This window comes from Cervus elaphus, chromosome 11, assembly GCF_910594005.1.
Source record: "Cervus elaphus chromosome 11, mCerEla1.1, whole genome shotgun sequence".
In the NCBI taxonomy this organism is placed as follows: Eukaryota; Metazoa; Chordata; class Mammalia; order Artiodactyla; family Cervidae; genus Cervus; species Cervus elaphus.
Genome location: NC_057825.1, coordinates 96,523,157 through 96,544,127, shown reverse-complemented (window position 1 = coordinate 96,544,127; position 20,971 = coordinate 96,523,157). Strand labels below are relative to the sequence as shown.

At 44.4% G+C, this 20,971-nt stretch overlaps 1 protein-coding gene across 4 annotated transcripts in view; it reads right to left on the bottom strand.

Moving 5' to 3' along the window:
* The window catches only part of TBC1D8 (TBC1 domain family member 8), a 143,569-nt gene that overhangs the window by 71,461 nt on the left and 51,137 nt on the right, over positions 1–20,971 (bottom strand). The window lies entirely within an intron of this gene.

Sequence of the window (20,971 nt, the reverse complement as noted above, 5' to 3'; positions counted from 1 at the left end):
TTAAAGTGAATGCTCTAATAATACCTAATCCACACTGTCTGAAGGAGTATCTTGATAGGAACAAACAAGAATATCACATCATCATGATTTTTTTAAACCTGTGTATATTTTTCACTATATAGTTTAAGAAAACAAGCTCTAAACCTTTCTTTTTACGTAATTTCTTTACCCCTTTCTGCCTTTAAATTAGAATAAGTCCCTAAAATTACTTGCAATAAATGCAAAACAACTTCCTTGACACTGAAAATAGATTTTTAATTTACAATTGAAATAGTCACTAAAAAGTCCTTGTACTGGTGTCATTAGAAACACTTCTCAGAAGCAGAAGCAGGGGGACTTCCCTGGTGGTCCAGTGGCTAAGACTCTGTGCTTGCAATGCAGGGGCGTGGGTTCAATTCCTGGCTGGGGAACTAAAACCCCCCATGGTGCACAGTGTGGCAAAAATAAAAATTAATTAATTTAAAAAACGGAAGCAGGGATAGTAGCAAAGATGCAAGAAATTTTGACCTACATAAACAGAAGAAAAATAATTAGAACTAGACTGCTACTGCTATGTCACTTCAGTCGTGTCCGACTCTGTGCGACTCCATCCCTGGGATTCTCCAGACAAGAACACTGGAGTGGGTTGCCATTTCCTTCTCCAATGCATAAAAGTGAAAAGTGAAAGTTAAGTCGCTCAGTCCTGTCTGACTCTTTGCGACCCCATGGACTGCAGCCTACCAGGCTCCTCCATCCATGGGATTTTCCAGGCAAGAGTACTGGAGTGGGGTGCCATTGCCTTCTCCGAATTAGAACCAGAAATGACACAGATTTAAACAATCAGCAGACAAAGATGTGAGAGCTGTTATACTTCATGAGCTCAAAAAGTAGAGGAAAGCATGAGGATGGGGAGGAACTAAACGGGAAGAGACAAAAAAAAAAAAAAAGAAATCCAAGTGAAACTTTTCGGGATGGAAAACAGTGTCTGAAATCAGAAATATGCTAATGAGATTAAAAGTAAATTGGACATTGCAGGGAAAAAAGGACACTTGATAGCAAGTAAAAACTCTGAAACGAGAAACAGAAGAAAAAGGATGACCGAAACCGAAAGGACAGGGCATCAGTGAACTGTGGCGACAGCAACAAACAGCCTGAAGTCCCTTTAACTGAGGCCCCAGGAAACTGGGGGAGAATAGGAAAAAAAAAAATTTTAAGTATATGTGCTGCTGAAGTAAGCACAGAAAAAAATCTGAAGAAATAATGGCTAAAATGTTTTTCAAGTCCGATAAACAGATTCAAGATTCTCAATAAGCTGCAAGTAGTAAAATCCTTAAAGAAAATTGCAGAAAAGCACACCATAAATAAACTGGTGAAAACCAGTGAAAAGGAGGAAAAAAAACCACTTACAGAGGAAAAAAGGTAAGAATGATAGTAGATATCCTATCAGAAATGTTGCCAGAAAGAAGGCCCAGAGGAAAGCTTTAGAACACTGAGAGAAAGAAAGTAATTTACAAGTAACTGAAGGAAACACCAGTGGACTCCTGAGTAACTGGAGAATAAGGAAGTCTTCCAACCATAACTCAAAATCAGAAAGTATAAAACAAAGGAGTTCTAAATCCCACTACGTGACAAACTGAGGAGAGACTCTGTCATTTCACACCTCAAATAAAGGGCTTAAATTCCTACACAAACAGCACCTAAAAACTGAAGAGGAAAAAAGAGCAATCCAATGAAAAACTAGGTAAGTGAGATTAGGAACAAATAGTTTCTAAACACAGTCCTTAAAATGAAAGATGCTCAACTTTTTCGTACCAAAAAGAACGCTAATCAAAACTATTGGAACAACACCATGTCTTACCAGTCAGGTTGGCAAAAACCTGAAAGTTTGATATGAAGACAAATCTGAGAAAACAGAAATTTTCACCCATCGCCGACTGGACTTTTAAAAAATAATAATGCCATATGACCCAGCAATCCCACTTCTGGGCATACACACTGAGGAAACCAGATCTGAAAGAGACACATGCACCCCAATGTTCATCGCAGCACTGTTTATAATAGCCAGGACATGGAAGCAACCTAGTTGCCCATCAGCAGATGAATGGATAAGGAAGCTGTGGTACATATACACCATGGAATAGTACCCAGCCATTAAAAAGAATTCATTTGAATCAGTCCTAATGAGATGGATGAAACTGGAGCCCATTATACAGAGTGAAGTAAGCCAGAAAGATAAAGAACATTACAGCATACTAACACATATATATGGAATTTAGAAAGATGGTAATGATAACCCTATATGCAAAACAGAAAAAGAGACACAGAAGTACAGAACAGACTTTTGAACTCTGTGGGAGAAGGTGAGGGTGGGATGTTTCAAAAGAACAGCATCTATACTATCTATGGTGAAACAGGTCACCAGCCCAGGTGGGATGCATGAGACAAGTGCTCGGGCCTGGTGCACTGGGAAGACCCAGAGGAATCGGGTGGAGAGGGAGGTGGGAGGGGGGATCGGGATGGGGAATACGTGTAACTCTATGGCTGATTCATATCAATGTATGACAAAACCCACTGAAATGTTGTGAAGTAATTAGCCTCCAACTAATAATAAAAAAATAAAGAAAGAAAGAAAGAAAAATAAATAAATAAATAAAAATAAAAAAATAATAATAATAATAATGCGACCCCAATGGAGAGAAGGGAGTTTAATAACATCTAATTAAACCATTAATTAGACAACAGAGGATGAGATGGCTGGATGGCATCACCGACTCGATGGACATGAGTTTGAGTACACTCTGGGAGTTTGTGATGGACAGGGAGGCCTGGCGTGCTGCGATTCATGGGGTCGCAAAGAGTCACGACTAAAAAGACACGACTGAGCAACTGAACTGAACTGACTGAATTAAACCACTGATGCAACGATCCCATTTCTAGGAATCTACCAGGTTATTTATTGGGACATTATCTGTTAGGCTGAAGTTTGAAAACAACAGAAATATCCACCAGTAGAGAATAGGTTGAATAAATTACGGTAGTCCTAGGCAATGCAAGACTGGAACAAAGGAGAGAGAGAAAGAAAACAGAGGAGGAGCAAGTGGAAGAGGAAGACAGTCTCTGCTCTCTGACATGGAAAGATTTCTAGGATATGCTGATGCATGAAAAAGGCAAAGCACAGAACAGAATACAAGTGCCCTTCATAAAAAAGAAAGGCTGGGGAGCATGGCCTCGATAAAGACAAATATTTTGTTTTCAGAGATTTATAGATCTGATTAATCACGGAAGTGTTTTGCATTTTTTAGTTGAGGTAAATCATAAAAGGAAAAAATACAATCCTTAACAATCAAAAATAAATCTCTGTTTATCAGGTTAGTAAAATAATTACCGATATGACTGCGCAGAGAAAATAATTGTTTTAAACACGATTTTGACCACACGTGCATGCATGATAAGTTGCTTCAGTCATGTCCAACTCTGCGATCCTACCGCAGCCCGCCAGGCTCCTCTGTCCATGGGATTTCCCAGGCAAGGACACTGGAGTGGGCTGCCATGCCCTCCTCCAGGAGATCTTCCTGACTCAGGGATCGAAATCGAATCCCAGTCTCTTACATCTCCTGCACTGGGACGGGGGTTCTTTTACCACTAGCGCCACCTGGAAAGCCCATTTTGACTATACATCCATAGTTAAATATATTCTAAGGCCAAACAGAGCTGCAAAAAATTCACTTTCTCTCACTACTCTTATTCTTAATAGCAGTATTCATATTACTTAAAGACATGTGTGTGCCTGTACAATACATACAAAATAATTCTGTGAATATTGTTAGAAACCAAGATTTTCAGTGAATAGGAAGCGAAAAGCAAATATAAAATCAAAGCTACAACTATGTGGTTTTACAGTTGAATTAGAAAGCTAAGTATGAACTCACGATTTATTTTCCTTTTTCATACCTCTTTTTTCTTTTCTTTCACGTACTTCTTGGCTCATCCTATTTGAAGACCCTTAGAGGCAATGATAACCCAGTGACAATAAGCAAGCCCACACCCCAGACTGTGGTCCCTAAACACCATTCCCCATGCAAAGGAGCCAGGGCCACTTGGAGGAAGAGCTGATTCCAGGCAGGAGACAGGAAGTGCACTGTTCAGCTCAGTAGTTCAGTCGTGTCTGACTCTCTGTGACCCCATGGACTGCAGCATGCTAGGCTTCCCTGTCCATCATCAACTCCCAGAGTTCACTCAAACTCATGTCCATCGAGTCGGTGATGCCATCCAAACATCTCATCCTCTGTCGTCCCCTTCTCCTCCTGCCTTCAATCTTTCCCAGCATCAGGATCTTTTCAAATGAGTCAGATCTTCACAACAGGTGACCAAAGTATTGAGTTTCAGCTTCAGCATCAGTCCTTCCAATGAATATTCAAGACTGATTTCCTTTAGGATGGACTGGTTGGATCTTCTTGCTGTCCAAGAGACTCTCAAGAGTCTTCTCCAACACCACAGTTCAAAAGCATCAATTCTTTGGTGCTCAGCTTTCTTTATAGTCCAACTCTCATATCCATACATGACCACTGGAAAACCCATAGCTTTGACTAGACGGACTTTTGTTGGCAAAATGCACTAGATGAGCATTTAACATCTTGTTGGCAGAGAGCAAGGAATCACTCAAAGATGAATGAGGGGTTTCCCTGGTGGTCCAGTGATAAGAAATCCATCTCCCAATGCAGGGGATACAGGTTTGACCCCTGGTCCGAGAAGAGCCCCCATGCCTCGGAGCAGCTAAACCCATGCACCACAAGTACTGAGTTCTACAGCCCGTGCTCCACAAGAGAAGCCGCCACAACGAGAGGCCAAGCACCGCAACCAAGAGTAGCCCTCACTCGCCACAGGAAGGGAAAGCCCTCAAGCTGCAACAGAGACAACTGTACTTCGTACGGCCAAAAATATTCATAAATAAAAAAAGGAGCAGGGTAAGTCACAGAAGACACAGGAAGGGGTTCTCACGGGGAGAAGGGGGCACCATCTGAGTATCAAAAAAGACAGCAATTAACCAAACCCACAGAATGCTAAGGGGCTTCCCTGGTGGCTCAGACGGTAAAGAACCTACCTCTAGGGCAGAAGACCTGGGTTTGATCCCTGGGCTGGGAAAATCCCCTGGAGAAGGGAATGGCAACCCACTCCAATATTCTTGCCTGGAGAACTCCTCACTGTATAATCCTTTCAACATTTCATCCAGTCTGGAAATTTGCATAATAAAGTGTTGGGAATGGGGAACATGAACTTTAAAATGACACTAAAAAGGGAGAAAAGAAGCAAAAGAGAAAACCAAACCAAGACCAAAAATACCTCCCTCACTTGTCACCAGTGCAGACAGCCAGGGCACTTACCCTAAAGACAGGCAACTAAAGGGTGGAAGCAAGCATTCTTCCCCTCCCTTTCCTTAATGTTCTCAGGGTGAGCAGACAGCATTTCACAGACAATCTCAAACTGAAAGCTATAAAAGTACTGATCAAATTAGAAAAGCATCATTTTGTGGTATGTAGAGAAAAAGTATTTAGGCAATGATTTTAATGGTTGAAACCACTAGATGAAAGGCTGATGGGGAAGAATGCAATAGAACCTGTCACCTGACCTTATCAACTTGTCTTAGCATCCCTGAGAATGAGACACCAGCAGACATGTGCTCCCAGGCAGGATGAAGGACAGCCATTCGTTCAGTATTCTTCTTTTGAACCTGGATTCAACTGAACCTTTGTAACTACCATCCATTTCTCAGGAACTATGAAGGACCAAGAAATGGATGGGACGATACCTTGAGGATGGAAACAGATCAGTGGGACACTGCGTAAAAACTGACCCAAATCTTCACCAAGTCAATGAAGTGGGGGGAAACAGTGGAGTGGGGATGGAGGGATGGAGACCTTCTTGACTAAGAAAGATAGAAGAGGGACTTCCCTGGTGGCCCAATGGTTAAGAATCTGCCTTGCAATGCAGGGGATGCAGGTTCAAGCCCTGGACAGGGAGCTAAGATTGCACATGCCATGGGGCAACTAAGCGTGCATCCTGCAACTACGGAACCCACACGCTTTGGGGCCTGAGCACCACGAGAAAGAAGCCTGCGTGCAGGCACCTAGAACCTGACGCTGCCGAAGAACAAAACAAATACTTCTTTAAAAAGATATGAGACACAACAATCAAATATGTGTTTCTGGTTGAACACATGAGAACAACCAGATCCATGGAGGATCCTGGAGCAGCCAGAAGCCCATGTCTGTACAGAGTGTAGCTGACAGCAAGGACTTCAGTCTCCTGTATCAGTTTAATGATGCTACTGCAGTGACAAGGAATGGCCCTAGATTCAGAGATGCTCATTAAAATATACAGGGGTGAAATATCATTATTTCCAGGATTTGCTTTAAAACACATCAGCAGGGGAAAAAAAGATTCAGAGAGTAAGAGAGAAAGCAAGTGGGCAAACCTTGATCATAACATACCTGCGTAAAGGGGCTGCAGGACGTCATTACACCATTATAGGCATACTACTTTGGGGGTATGTTTGAAAACCTTTAAAGATTTTAAAACATTTTAACAGAAAAGCAATGACAGAATACTTAAAAAGACATTTCTCCAAAGAAGACATACAGATAGCCAACAGGCACATGAAAAAAGGATCAACATCACTAATTGTAAGAGAAACGCAAATCAAAACCACATAAGGCACTACCTCATGCCAGTCAGAATGGCCATCATTCAAAAGTCTACAAACAATAAATGCTGGAGAAGACGGACTATAAAGAAAGCTGAGCGCTGAAGAATTGACGCTTCTGAACTGTGGTGTTGGAGAAGACTCTTGAGAGTCCCTTGGACTGCAAGGAGATCCAACCGGTCCATCCTAAAGGAAATCAGTCCTGAATATTCATTGGAAGGACTGATGCTGACTGATGCTAACGCATCAATACTTTGGCCTCCTGCTATGAAGATCTGACTCATTTGAAAAGACCCTGATGCTGGGAAAGATTGAGGGCAGGAGGAGAAGGGGACGACAGTGGATGAGATGGTTGGATGGCATCACCGACTCAATGGACATGAGTTTGAGTTAAACTCCGGGAGCTGGTGACGGACAGGGAGGCCTGGCGTGCTACAGTCCATGGGTTGCAAAGAGTCGGACACAACTGAGCGATTGAACTGAACTGGAGAAGATGTAGAGAAAAGGGAAGCCTCCTACACAGCTGATGTGAATGTAAATTGGTGCAGCTACTATGGAAAACAGTGCAGAGGTTCCTTAAAAACCTAAAAATAGGGCTGCCATGTGATCCAGCAATTTCACTCCCAGACATATATCCAGAAAAGACAAAAACTCTAATTCAAAAAGATACATGCATCTAGTGTTCATAGGAGCACTGTTCACAATAGCCAAGACATGGAAACAACCTAACCATTCATCAACAGATGGATAGAGAACATGTGGTACACATATACAGTGGAGTATTACTAAGCCATAAAAAAGAATGAACTAATGCCATTTGCAGAAACATGAATGGACCTAGAGATTATCATTCTAAGTGAAGCAAGTCAAAGAGAGAAAGATAAATATGTCTTCATTTTTATGTAGACTCTAAAAAACAAATGACACAAATTAACTTATTTACAAAGCAGAAACAGACTCACATAGAAAACAAACTTACAGTTAGTGAAACAAGAAAGGAGGGATAAACTAGGAATTTGGGATGAGTAGATACACACTACAATAAATAAAATAAACAATAAGGACCTACTTTATAGCACAGGGAGCTATAGTCAATATCCTGTAATAACCTATAATGCAAAAGAATCTGAAAAAGAATATATACATGTGTTAACTGAATTAATACTGAATTAATCAGTCCCTGATTGTCGGAAAGACTGAGGGCAGGAAAAAAAGGGGCAACAGTGGATAAGATTGTTGGATGGCATCATTGACTCAATGGACACAAGTTAGAGCAAACTCCAGGAGATAGTGAAGGACAGGGAAGCCTGGCATGCTGCAGTCCATGGGGTCGCAAGGAATCGGACATGACTTAGCAAGTGAACAACAAGAAAATTAACTGAATTACTCTGCGGTACACATGAATCACTGTACATCAACTCCACTTCAATTTTCTCCAAAAGGCATAAGTCTGGATAATCAATCTCCACCTATGCACATATTTTGCAAAATCAGAAGTGAAAGCAGGATAAGAAAATGGGGCAGAAAATTATACAGTCTCTGAATCTCCTTCATATATTTTAAATGCAGATCACTCCCCAGCCCCAGACCACTCAGACATGCAAGGTTCCAGCAGATGTCAGAGAAGTGAGCCCTCGGGGACGGTGACAGCTTCTGTTGTGGAAGTCAGCGTGACCTAAGGACGAGGACATACCCAAACAGACCCCTAAGTCCCACAGGGGAGGAGCACTCTGGACTCCACGTGCATCACGAGGCTTCTGCTCTCTCGCTCTGACGTTTCCATCGACCATCTAGGGATCAGTGAATAAAAATCATTTACCAAAGTCACCATACTTGGAAACTGAGCTGCCTCCGTCAGCCTCTACTCATCTACTGAAAGGGAATGGACGGAACTGAAGGTTTGCTGACATCCCCTCCAGACGGTTCCTGTTTTGTTACAATATTGTGTTCCATTCTGCATACAGCAAAGCGAATCAGCCACACACACATGGATCCCCTCTTTTGTGGGTTCCCTTCCCGTTTAGGTCACCAGAGCGCTGAGTAGAGCGCCCCAGGCTGTGCGGGAGGTTCTCACTGTGTGAGAGTCACTCACTCAGCCGTGTCCGACTCCGGCGACCCCGTGGCCTGCAGCCCGCCAGGCTCCTCTGTGCATGGGATTCTCCAGGCAAGGATACTGCAGGGGGCAGCCATTTCCTTCTCCAGGGGATCTTCCCGACCCAGGGATCAAACCCAGGTCTACTGCATTGCAGATTCTTTACCATCTGAGCCACCGGGGAAGCCCTATTAGTCTATCTTATATATAGAATCGATAGTGTATATACATCAAACCCAACCTCCCTCTTCTCTGTGCAGAAGTTAGGCAACGTGTAAAATCCTAGAGAAAAGTTTGATTTCAGGTGGGAGGGGGGTTCAGGATGGGGAACACATGTAAATCCATGGCTGATTCATGTCAATGTATGGCAAAAACCACTACAATATTGTAAAATAATTAGCCTCCAACTAATAAAAATAAATGGGAAAAAAAAGTTTGATTTCCAGCTTAAAAACTTTATGTTTTTTGTTTAGGCAATATTTATTCTGAGGTATGTTAAATTAAAAAAATCAGAATTTTAAAGTAAGCATAAACTTTATGCAAAAGGATTATTACAAGAGGGAGAAAAGGGACTATTTTTTTCTCCCAGTTTTATTGAGATATAATCAATATAAAGCACTATATAAATTTAAGATGCACAGCAAAATTACCTGTGTTACCTCTGGTTACATACATCACGAAATAATTATCACAAGTTTAGTGATCCTTCATCTCATATAGATACAAAATAAACTAGAAAAAGTTTTCCTTGTAATGAGAATTCTTAGGATTTACTGTTTTTAAAACTTTCATCTATTAAATTTTTATATATTGCATATATTATCATCATAATGATATATATCATGTTGTACTTTACATCCCTAGTGTTTATTTATCTCATAACCAGAAGTTTGTACCTTTTGACCACCTTCTTTCAAGGCCCCCTTCCCCCACACCCCTCATCTCTGGTAACCACAAATCTGATCTCTTTTCCCGTGAGTTTTTTTTTAAGCATAACTGACTACAACACTATGTTAGTTCTTGCCATACAACAGCGATCTACTCTTTCTATACGTTTCAGAAAAGGAACTAACCCAAAAGAGAAAACTCAGAAAACCGTAAGATCTCCAACAACCTCCCCAGTTTAAAAGCATTTTACAAAAGCGACTTCTGACATCCAAATTGACTAAGTCGGACAGTTAGACTCAGCACTTGCCGGCTTTTTTAAGTAACGATAAACACATCCCTAATGGAAGAACATCTTCAGGAAGTTTCATTATTTGAGCATTGCCGGCTTTTTTAAGTACCAATAAACACATCCCTAATGGAAGAACATCTTTGGGAAGTTTCATTATTTGAGCATAAGCAAAATCATTTCATTGGAAATTGTAAAAGCCTAGTGACGGACGCTTCCTAACTGAAGACAAATGTCAGCCAGGGCCCCCGTCAATCACGTCCAAGTGTAAATCCGTATGGAGAAGGCCAGCCAGTGCTGTTCTCAGAAATCGCAGGCAACCGAAACCAATCATGACCACTCATCCTGCGTGACCTTAGGAGGTGCACGCAAAACACAGTTCTGAAACCTTCCTCCTGCAAGGCTGCCTCCCGGGCTTGCCTGGAAGTGCACAGCGAGTTCTGTTCTTGAAAAACGACCTGGCTCGCGGCACTTCCTCGGCTGCCCTGGCACAAAGGTCACCCAGACACGAATCTGATCCACCCTGGAACATTTCCTCCCGTAATAAAACTCTCTCTCCAAAGACAAAGCAAACAGTGATGCAGAAGACAAGAAACCCAAACGCCAGCCATGGTCAAGGGCAGAGATAAGCGTCGACACGGCAGAAAGAGCACGAACAGAGTGTTCCGTTAAGAACCTGCACCTGGGCCACTGCGGGGGTGGGGGGTGGCAGAGGGTGTGGTGTCCCCCTGACGTGAGACATGGCCCCGGCAAGTCACGAGGAGCCTGTATGTTGCATTTTCCCTCCCCAGGGCCAATAATTAATTATTCGTGGCTCAAATGAGGAACATACGGGAAAGGGATTTTGTTTAAACCGGAAAGCATCACACTTGCCATTCTCACTTTTTATAAAACACATCCCACAATTTGTTAACAAAAAATGTCACAGCTTCCTTGTTTTAAAATTTATTTTTAATTGAAGGATGACTGCTTTACAATAAGTTTGATGTCTGCCATACGTCGACATGAATCAGGTATCGGTGTACGGAGGTCCCCTCCCTCTAGAATCTCCCTCCCACCTCCCACCCTTTCCCACCCCTCTAGATTGGTACAGAGCCCCGGTTTGAATTCCTGAGTCACAGGGCAAATTTCCATTGGCTATCTATTTTACATATGGTAGTGTATAGGCCTCCATGCTATACAGCTTCCTTTAATGATCCTTAAAATTTCAAAAATCAGCTTGTTTTTAAATTTTCCAAACCTAAAATATTTTTTTCCTCAAACTACACACACACACCTGCTCCCATGATGCAGAGGTGCCTCTGCCTACCTAGATGGGACCCCATCCCCCCAACCCCCATCTGCTGGGAAATCGACAGATTTCCGATGGTGGGTGGGCTGTCACAGCACCCCCTCTCTCACCTGCTACCGCTTGGCTCTGCTTTCTTCCGTTTTCCTGCTCGGCTTCATTTCCAGACCTTGCAAGGAACACGGAACATGACATACTGCATGACGCTGTCATAAACAGTCACAACACTAGCCAGGCACCCTGCAGTCCAGATGCAGACCACCAGGACATGAGCATTATTAAACGGCCACCTGAAATGCCCATCGACTGATGAATACATAAGGAAGATGTGGTACATACATACACTGGAATATCACTCGGCCATAAAAAGGAATGAAAGTGGGGCGTTTGTAGAGTCATGGATGGACCTAGAACCTGTTATACAGAGTGAAGTAAGCCAGAGAAAAACAGATATGTGGATACCTGCACATGTGTAGAATCTAGGAAAACGGTACAGATGAACCTATTTGTAGGGCAGGAATAGAGATGCAGATGTAAGAAGGCATGTGTGGGCACGACGGTGGGAGGAACTGGGAGTTCAGGCCGGACATACACTACCACGTGGAAAACAGGTAACTAATGGGAAGCAGCCTACAGCAGATGGAGCCCAGCTCAGGGCTCTGTGGTGACCGGGAGGGGTGGGGTGGGGCGGAGGGAGGGCCGAGAGGGACGGGGTCTAGGTCTGCATACGGCTGGTTCACTTCGTGGTGCAGCAGAAAATAACACAACACGGTAAAGTGACGATACCTCAATTAAAAAAGAAAAAAAGGCCACCTGGACAAAGGTTTGATGAGCTTCTCCTGAATGCTCCTGGCAGGACAGCATCCTGGGTGCCTCTAACCACAGCAAGTCCTCTGTCAGTCACCAGAAGAGACAGCCCGCCCCCAATCTCAATGAACTGACAGCAAAAGGAGTCAAATTCTTGCCCCATCGACTCAACTCCTGCAATAGTCCAGGCAGGTCACCAGAGTCTTTCCTGGATATCTTCCGTTTCCTAAAAACAGGCAAAAACCACTAACTCTATGTTTAGGGCCACGGTCAAAAATAAAGTGTGTGTGTGGGTAACACATCCATAGCTCCAAGAAGCCCCTACCCACAGGGACATGGAATAATACATCGGTACCTCACAGCCTGGCGTGGCCTGGACTCATCACAGGACAAAGCATGGCTCAGACCACCAGACACAGAGAAACAGCAACACTGCCCGGCTCCTCCAGGGCCTGAAGAGCTCTTCACAGCCCAGGCGTCAACTCAGAGGCTGACCCCTACCTGCAGGCTGGGCCCTGCCCCCCAGTCTCCTCTGCCTGCTGTTTCCCTCCCCTCCCGTCTCGGACCAGGACCTGGATCCTGGCAGTCGCCTCTCCTGGTTCTACACACCACGTGCTTGGTTTCAAGTCACCCGCCGATCACTATGTATCTGATTTCAAAAAGAAAGCAGACACACAATATTCAGCCTCAAAAGGAAGGAAATTCTGATACACACCATGACATGAATGAAACTTTTTTTCCATTTTGCACTGTTAAATCATTTGCAGATTATTTCCTGATTTGTCTCCAGGCTCTGACATGGATGAACCTTGAGGACAATATGCTCATGAAGTCAGCTGGACACAAGAGGACACATACCACACGAGTCCACTTACACGAAGCTCCTAAGGTCATCAAAGTCCTAGAGACAGGAAGCAGGATGGCTGTTTCCGGGGCCAGGGGGATGAAGGAACGGGGAATTGGTGTTTAATGGGCACAGAGTTTCCGTCTGCAAATTCTCGAGATGAACAGTGGCGATGGTAGCACAGCAGTAAGAGTCCACTTAATGCTCCGAACTGTTCCCTTAAAAACGGTCAGGCTGGGACTTCCCTGGTGGTCCAGTGGCTAAGACACCATGCTCCCAGTGCAGTGGTCCCAGGTTTGATCCCTGGTCAGGGAACTAGATCCCCTATGCCACAACTAAGACCCAGCACAGCCAAATAAGTATTTTAAAAATGGCTAAGCTGAACTATTCACAAAAGCCAAGATACGGAAGCAAACGAAGTGTCCATCAACACATGAATGATAAAGAAGATGTGGTATATATATACAATGGAATACTATTGAGCCACAAAAAAAGAGAATGAAATAATGCCGTTTGCGGCAATATGGGTGAATCTAGAGATTATTGTACTAAGAGTTTGGGGTTAGCAGATGCAAACTGTTACACATAGCATGGGTAAACTACAAGGTCCTACGATATAGCACAGGGAACTATAGTCCATATCCTGTGATAAATCATAATGGAAAAGAAAAAAAAATGTTGAAGCTAATCAATTTTATATTTAACCACAATAAAAAAAAAATTCTTTTTAAAGACAGGAAGCAAGACCCTTTGCTCCAGGTTCTACTGGGCAGTGGTCCTGGTGGCTGGTTAGAGGTCAGACTCAGGCCCCGCACAGCCCTGGACCATCCCCGGCCTTGGCTTCTCAGAAAGGACCCACGACACCTCATCAGTGGTGACACGCGCCACCTCCCTTCCCCTCCTGTGGACAGCGGTCTTGACTCCTGAGCCCTTGACCTTCTCTCACGTACTTGACCCCTCATTCACCCACAGGCCAGACCCTGCCCTGGGCACTGAGGGTCAGTAGTGAGCACCACCCTGAGAAAACTAACTTCACTAGGGACCAAGTGCTTAAACAAAAGGGAAACACTAGTAAAGCCAAGTGCTACGGGGACAAGGGAGCCAGAACTGCGGAGGCACTTGGCAGGGGGTCCTGGGGCGGTCTCTCTGGGCAGGAGGCGGACATCTGAGTTCTGATCCAAATGACAGGGCGCACGCCTCTGCCAGCGCCCTCCAAAGAGCTCATAACGCGCCCTCAAACGTACCGTCTCTTCTGTCCACTGAAACCAGCAGTGGTTATAAAGCCTTGGGATCTGAAGCAACAACAACTCACTGGTGGTCCAGTGTTCAACACTTCAGTCCATGTAAGTTAACAAAGTAATAATAACAGGAACGTCTCTCTCTTCCCACACCATCCACAGATCTCTGCTGCCAAGTAATGATCACGTTCACCCACAAAATTACCTACCCAGCTCTTCCACCTCTGCTTTAAAAAAAAAAAGAGAGAGAGAGAGACTCTTATCCTCAGGAATCACGCCCCACCCCCTGCCCTGCCAGCAGCCAGAGACAAGTGAAGATACAAATCACCCCCGGGCCACACTTCCTGTTCTGACCAGGTCCCGGTGCCGCCCAGGCCCTTCCTACAGCTCTTGTTTGTGCTTCATCTGAGACAGGAGACCCTGGGCAGGGAGCCTTTCTCAGGGCTCAAGACACAATAAAATATTAAACATGGTGAATCAATATCACAGCACAAGATGCCCAAGGGCCTCCGGTAAAGAGGCCTGAGTACCTAAATCGATACCACGGGCCCGAGACAAATCTCCACCGCAGCGCCCCCTCCCTCACCCAAGAGAAGGGCTCCCGGACGAACAACTGCTGACTCAGACCTTCAGTGGGCAAGAGGACAGGCGAAGGCCGCGCCTGTCTAACTCGCCATAGGTCAGGTCCAAGGCGAGCACCAGTCAGGTGGAAACCAAAGGAAGCAGACCTTTTTAAATTCATTTTTTAATTGGAGTATAGTTGATGGAAGCTGATGCTGAACCTCCAATACTTTGGCCATCTGATAAGAAGAGCTGACTCACTGGAAAAGACTGATGCTGGGACTGAGGGCAGGAGAAGAAGGGGACGACAGAGGTAAGATGGTTGGATGGTATCACTGATGTAACAGACATGAATCCCACCTAACTCCAGGAGATAGTGGACAACAGGCGAGTCTGGTGTGCTGCAGGCCACGGGGTCGCAAAGAGTTGGACATGACTTAGCAACTGAACAACAAATAGCTGACTTAAAATGTTGTGTTAGTTTCTAGTGTATAGCAAACTGAGTCAATTATACATACATGCTTGCATCTATTCTTTTTCAGATTCTTTTCCCATATAGGTTACACAGAGCATTAAGTAGAGTTCCCTGTACTATACAGTAGGTCCTTGTTTATTTTATATATAGTAGTGTGTATATGTTAACACCAAACTCCTAATTTATCTATCCCCTCTTTCCCCTTTGGTAATTATGTTTGTTTTGTCTGTGAGCCTATTTCTGTTTTGTAAACAAGTTCATTTGTACCGCTTTCACACCGATGCTTTCAAATTGTGGTGTTGAGGAATACTCTTGAAAGCCCCTTGACCAGCAAGGAGATCAAACCAGTCAATCCTAAAGGAAATTGACCCTGAATATTCACTGGAAGGACTGATGCTGAAACTCTTAATATTTTGGCCACTTGACATGAAAAGTCGACTCATTGGAAAAGATCCTGATGCTGGGAAAGACTGAAGGCAAAAAGAGAAGGGGGTGGCAGGTGATGAGATGGTTAGATAGCATCACTGACTCGATGAACATGAATCTGAGCAAAGTCTGGGAGACAGTGAAGGACAGGGGAGCCAGGCAGGCTACAGTCCGTGGTGCTGCAAAGAGCTGGACACAGCTTAGAAACTGAACAAGAGCAACAACGTATAAGAGCTATCACACGATATTTGACTTTCTCTGGCTTCACTTAGCATGACACTCTCTAGGCCCATCCATGTTGCTGCAAATGGCATTGTTTTATTCTTTTTATAGCTCAAGGAAGCAGATCTTGGTTCAAGAGAAAGAATGTTCCAGGAATTAAATGTGCTCAGGACAACTACAATGCGAGGGGGTAGGCAGCCAGTGTAAACTGCCGCAATCTTTATAGCAGGTAATTTGGGAATACATATATAAACGGCCTTATAAATGTATATCCACTGGAGGCAATAACTCCTTAGTACAGGCACACCCCAGAGATACTGTGGGCCGGGTTCAGACCACTGCAATAAAGTAAACATCACAATAAAGGGAGTCTCATGAATTTTTTTATTTTATGGTACCTATAAAAGTTATGTTTCTACTACACTGTAGTCTATTAAGTGTGCAATAGCATTATATCTAAATAAACAATGTACATGCCTTAGTTTAAAAAATACTTTATTGCTACGAAAAAGCTAACCATCATCCAAGTCTTCAGCAAGTCAGCAATCTTTTTATCAGTCACATCAAAGATCACTGATGACGGATCACTGTAACAAAATACAATAAGGAAAAGTCTGAAATACTGACGGAGTTATCAAAAGGCAACACAGAGACACAAAGTGAACAAATGCTGTTCGAAAATGGCACGGATTGATTTGTCCTACACAACAGTCATTGTTCAGTCGCTCGGCTGTGTCCAACTCTGTTACCCCATGGGCTGCAGCACGCCAGGCTTCCCTGTTCTTCACTACCTCCCAGAGTTTGCTCAAACTCAGGGCTTCCCAGGTGGCGCTAGGCGTGAAGAACATGCCTACCAATGCAGGAGACAAGAGAGACGTGGGTTCCATCCCTGGTTTGGGAAGATCCCCTGGAGGAGGAAACGGCAACTCACTCCAGTATTCTTGCCTGGAAGATCCCATGGGACAGGGAAGCCTGGCAGGCTACGGATCATGGTGTCACAAAGAGTCAGACACAACTGAAGCGACTTAGCATACATGTCTATTGAGTCAGTAATGCCATCCAACCATCTCAATCTCTGTCATCCCCTTCTCCTCCTGCCCTCAATCTTTCCCAGCATCAGGGTCTTTTCCAGTGAGTCTGCTCCTCTCATCAAGTGACCAAAGTCTTGTAGCTTCAGCTTCAGCACCAGTCCTTCCAATGAATATTCAGGGTTGATTTCCTTTAGGATTGACTGGTTCAATCTCCTTGCTGGCCAAGGGACTCTGAAGAGTCTTCTCCAGCACTACAATTCGAAACCATGTGATCAGCCTTGCTAATTGGTAAAAAATGCAACATTTACAGAGCACAGTGAAGTACAATGAAATGAGGTGTGCTTGTGCGTGTTCCCCCGGGGTCCTGGCCTCTCTTGCGTTCCTTGCCCTGTTCCACCTGTACCTGCCTTTTCCAGGTTGGCTCTCTGATTCCCCACGACCCAAGAAGGTCAGGGAGAGGAAACTGCCTCTCACACCCTCACCCAGGAATCCCGGCACCCAGCACAGGTCTGGTACAAGACAAGCATCAACCATTCCAAACGAGAGAACTTCAGGATGGCCTGAAATATTTAAGTGTCTGGATGCTCATTTAGGTTTATAAACTACATAAAAATCAGAGCCAATTAAGTACCTAATAAAAGGTCTGGATGAGTAAATCGAGCTACAGCCAATGGCTGAACACTGTGTCACCATCAAGCAGGTCACCCGTCACCGTGGAGCCCAGACTGGCTCCTGTGGACCTGCAGGGCTGTGTGGTCTCAGGACCCCAGCAGGCTTGTGCACTAATCCCCCCACTGGTGACTCCCCAGAGGTTCATCTAGCAGGAGACAAAAATCCAAACGTTCTCATCAAAAGTCTCAAATCCTAGGGCAAGACCACCTCCCCTGCCTGGGGCAGAGGAGAGGAATCCAGGGAGAATCAGGAGAGGAGGACAGGGTCTTGCCCCTCCCACCCCTCGTCCTGGCCAGCAGCACACCAGGCCCCCCTGCTCCATCCCCAAAATACACATCAAAATGCCACGGTCACAGTATTAATGCTTACACAGTGTAGGAGAACCATTTCCCAGCGTGAGCAAGAAAGGGGAGGAACAGCACAGCAACCAAGCTAAACCGCTGGCAGCAAGGGGATGGAGAGAGAAGAACAAGGTGCTCACCGTCCTGGAGGAAGAGGAGGAGGAGATGCCCACGAAGCCTTCACGCCCCAAGACATGTAACAGAAATGTGAGCTCAATAAAACAAGCGCTCAAAGATGTGATGGTGAAATTACAAAGATAAAATGGGAGACTGGAGACCTAAGAAAGTGAACTGAGGATCAAACCTGCTGACAACGCGGGGACTTCCCTGGGAGTCCAGGGGTTATGAATCCACCTTGGAAAGCAGGGGAGGCGGGTTTGACCCCTGGTTTAGAAGTAAGATCCTGCCTCCCACAACTACCGAGCCTGCGCGCCACACCACCACAACGAAGATCGCGCGTGACGCAGTGAAGGTCCCGAGTGCCACAACTAGGACCCCACGAGGCCAAATCACTCGCTTAGTTTTTTTTTTTTTTTTAAACCACATGACAACAAAATTAGTAGGTCAGTTAAAGGCAGCAGAGTCTGGGAAACACTGCCGAAAACAGAATTCCCTTAGAGGAAAGGGCCATACAACCAGCACGCAGAGTGCAGCTGAAAAGGACAGATGAAGAAAAACACAGTATTCCCAGGACACTATTACACTGTGTGTGCTCAGTCACTCTGTCTGACTCTTTGCGACCCCAGGGACTGTGGCCCCAGGCTGCTCTGTCCACAGGACGTTTCCGACAAGAATACTGGAGTGGGTTGCCATGCTCTCCTCCAGAGCATCTTCCCAACCCAGGGATCGAACCCACGTCTCCTGTGTCACCTGCGTCTCCTGCATTGGCAGGCAGATTCTTTACCGCTGAGTCATTGGGGAAGCCCACGCTTACTGCACCTAACAGAAATACTGCCTTATATACATTCCTTTTTCTGCCCTTTAGTGCTGTAACCAGGAAATCTTACAGCATAACCAATAACGCACGTAAGAAGTAAAAGGGAATACTGTGAAAGGGGAGTGCTCCTGTATGGTCAATTCTTTTATCAAAGATCTCTTTTCATCAAAAAAAAGAAAAGCAGAAATGAAAAACAGACAACAGCTGTCCAACAGAAAGTGTCCTTGAAGTGGCAAATCCAATCAACAGAATATAAAATGCATTTTTTACAATGTAACACATACACAGAATGATATTAAGAAAGTTTCCTGAAATGAATAAAGAAATCCATCTTAAGTCCTGGAAGAGCACATGGGAGTTTCAGAAAAATGTAACACAAAGTGCTCCAGGGAGTAACAGATTATAAGGGTGTTACTAAAGTGACTAATGTTGCGAAACCTCAGAGATAAAAAAAGCAGTTATACCCATGAAAAGCACATCACCCACAGCGCGGGGTCGGGGGCAGGGCGCATCAGGCCAGCCTGAGGTTTCCCCCCTCGCCACCAAAACACTGCAAGACCCCAAAGTGATGGCCACCAAGCCCCAGAGACTGGTCAGAACCCATCATACCAACCAGGGCGTTGCAACCACGTGAGAAATCATTAGGGAAAGAAAACAGGAATACCGCCAACTGAGAAAGGAGCCAAAATAAAAGATGCTATGCTGGGAAAGCCATACCTGATGGAAGCACAGAATCGATTTACATAGAGAACTGAGCCAAATGATGTTGAGGAGCACAGTTACCGAACAGAATGAGAATCACAGCGTACAATTAATAGTAAAACTTGTTAAAATGAGAGCCTGGGGCAGCAGGGGACTGATGAGAAGGCTGATAGCATCCTTGTCCTTCGGGAGGTGAGTCAATGAACACTGAGTAGAAACACTGCAAAAGCTACAATTCTGACCCTGTCACACATTCAAACATCTACCCCCTTGACCTTCAATGAGCCTTTAGAAAACCAGCACTCAGTGTTCAAGGGATATTTCTTTGAAGTTTAACAGTTTTTTCATTTCACTTCAGCAGCTTTCCTTTTATTGAAATCCACTAAAAACAATATTTTTATTGTCAACTGGCACTTTCGGACAAGCTGCACCATCTACCGTTCTTCCCAACTATTCCTGGACTTGCGTAGATGCATTAACAAGTGGTGCTGGGAATTCCCTGGTGGTCCAGTGGTTAGGACTCGGAGTTTTCACTGCCACGGTCCTGGGAGCAATCCCTGATTGGGGCAGCAAGCTCAGCATGGCCAAAAATACAAAAAAAAAAAAAAAAGAAAAAGAAAGGAAGGAAAAAAGTCGTCAACCAGTGTCGCTGGAGGTTGGCTGGCTAGGATGCTGGTGGCAGGGCGGAGCAGGGAAGAAGATATATTTTTTTCTTTGTATTTTCCAGGGCTAATTGATTATATTGAGCATGCATCATTTTATCACTTTATGCAAATACAGAATGATTTGTCCAAACAAACAAGCTGGGAAAAAAAATGTTCCAAGATGTTAACAGTCGTTAGTAATAAATGGTGGGTATAAGATGACAATTTTCTTCTTTACCCTTTCCTGTATTTTTTCCAGGAAAAAAAGTAATCTGATGTCATTAGAGAATGTAAGGTGACACTGAAATTTGACAGTAGTTACTAAAATGTGGGCTTTCCTGGTAGCTCACATGGTCAGGAATCTGCCTGCAGTGTGGGAGATCAGGGTTCAATCCCTCGGTCAGGAAAATCCCCTGGAGAAGGGGATGGCAACCCACTTCAGCATTCTTGCCTGAAGAACCCCATGGACAGAGTAGTCTGGCGGGCTACAGTCCATGGTGTTGCAAAGAGTAGGACATGACCAAGTGACTAACGCTTTCACTTGTTTAAGAGAAAAAAAAAAAACCACAACTGGAAACCTCTGTGTAGAAACACATGTAGACACAGAGTGATTACCCTGGATAAGATGTTATAGATGACTTCTTTTTCCTTCTTTCTTACCCATTTTCTAATTTCTGAAGTGTGACGATCACTTGCATAACTAAAAAGACACATCTCACCGACTGCCCTTTGAGCATCCCCGTGATGGTGCTAAAATAAGAACTAGGAGTTATCTGTCAACAGTATGTAAGTTTGACTTGCATTTCTGTTAACCTATATGTCAGTAACAAGCCTGAGA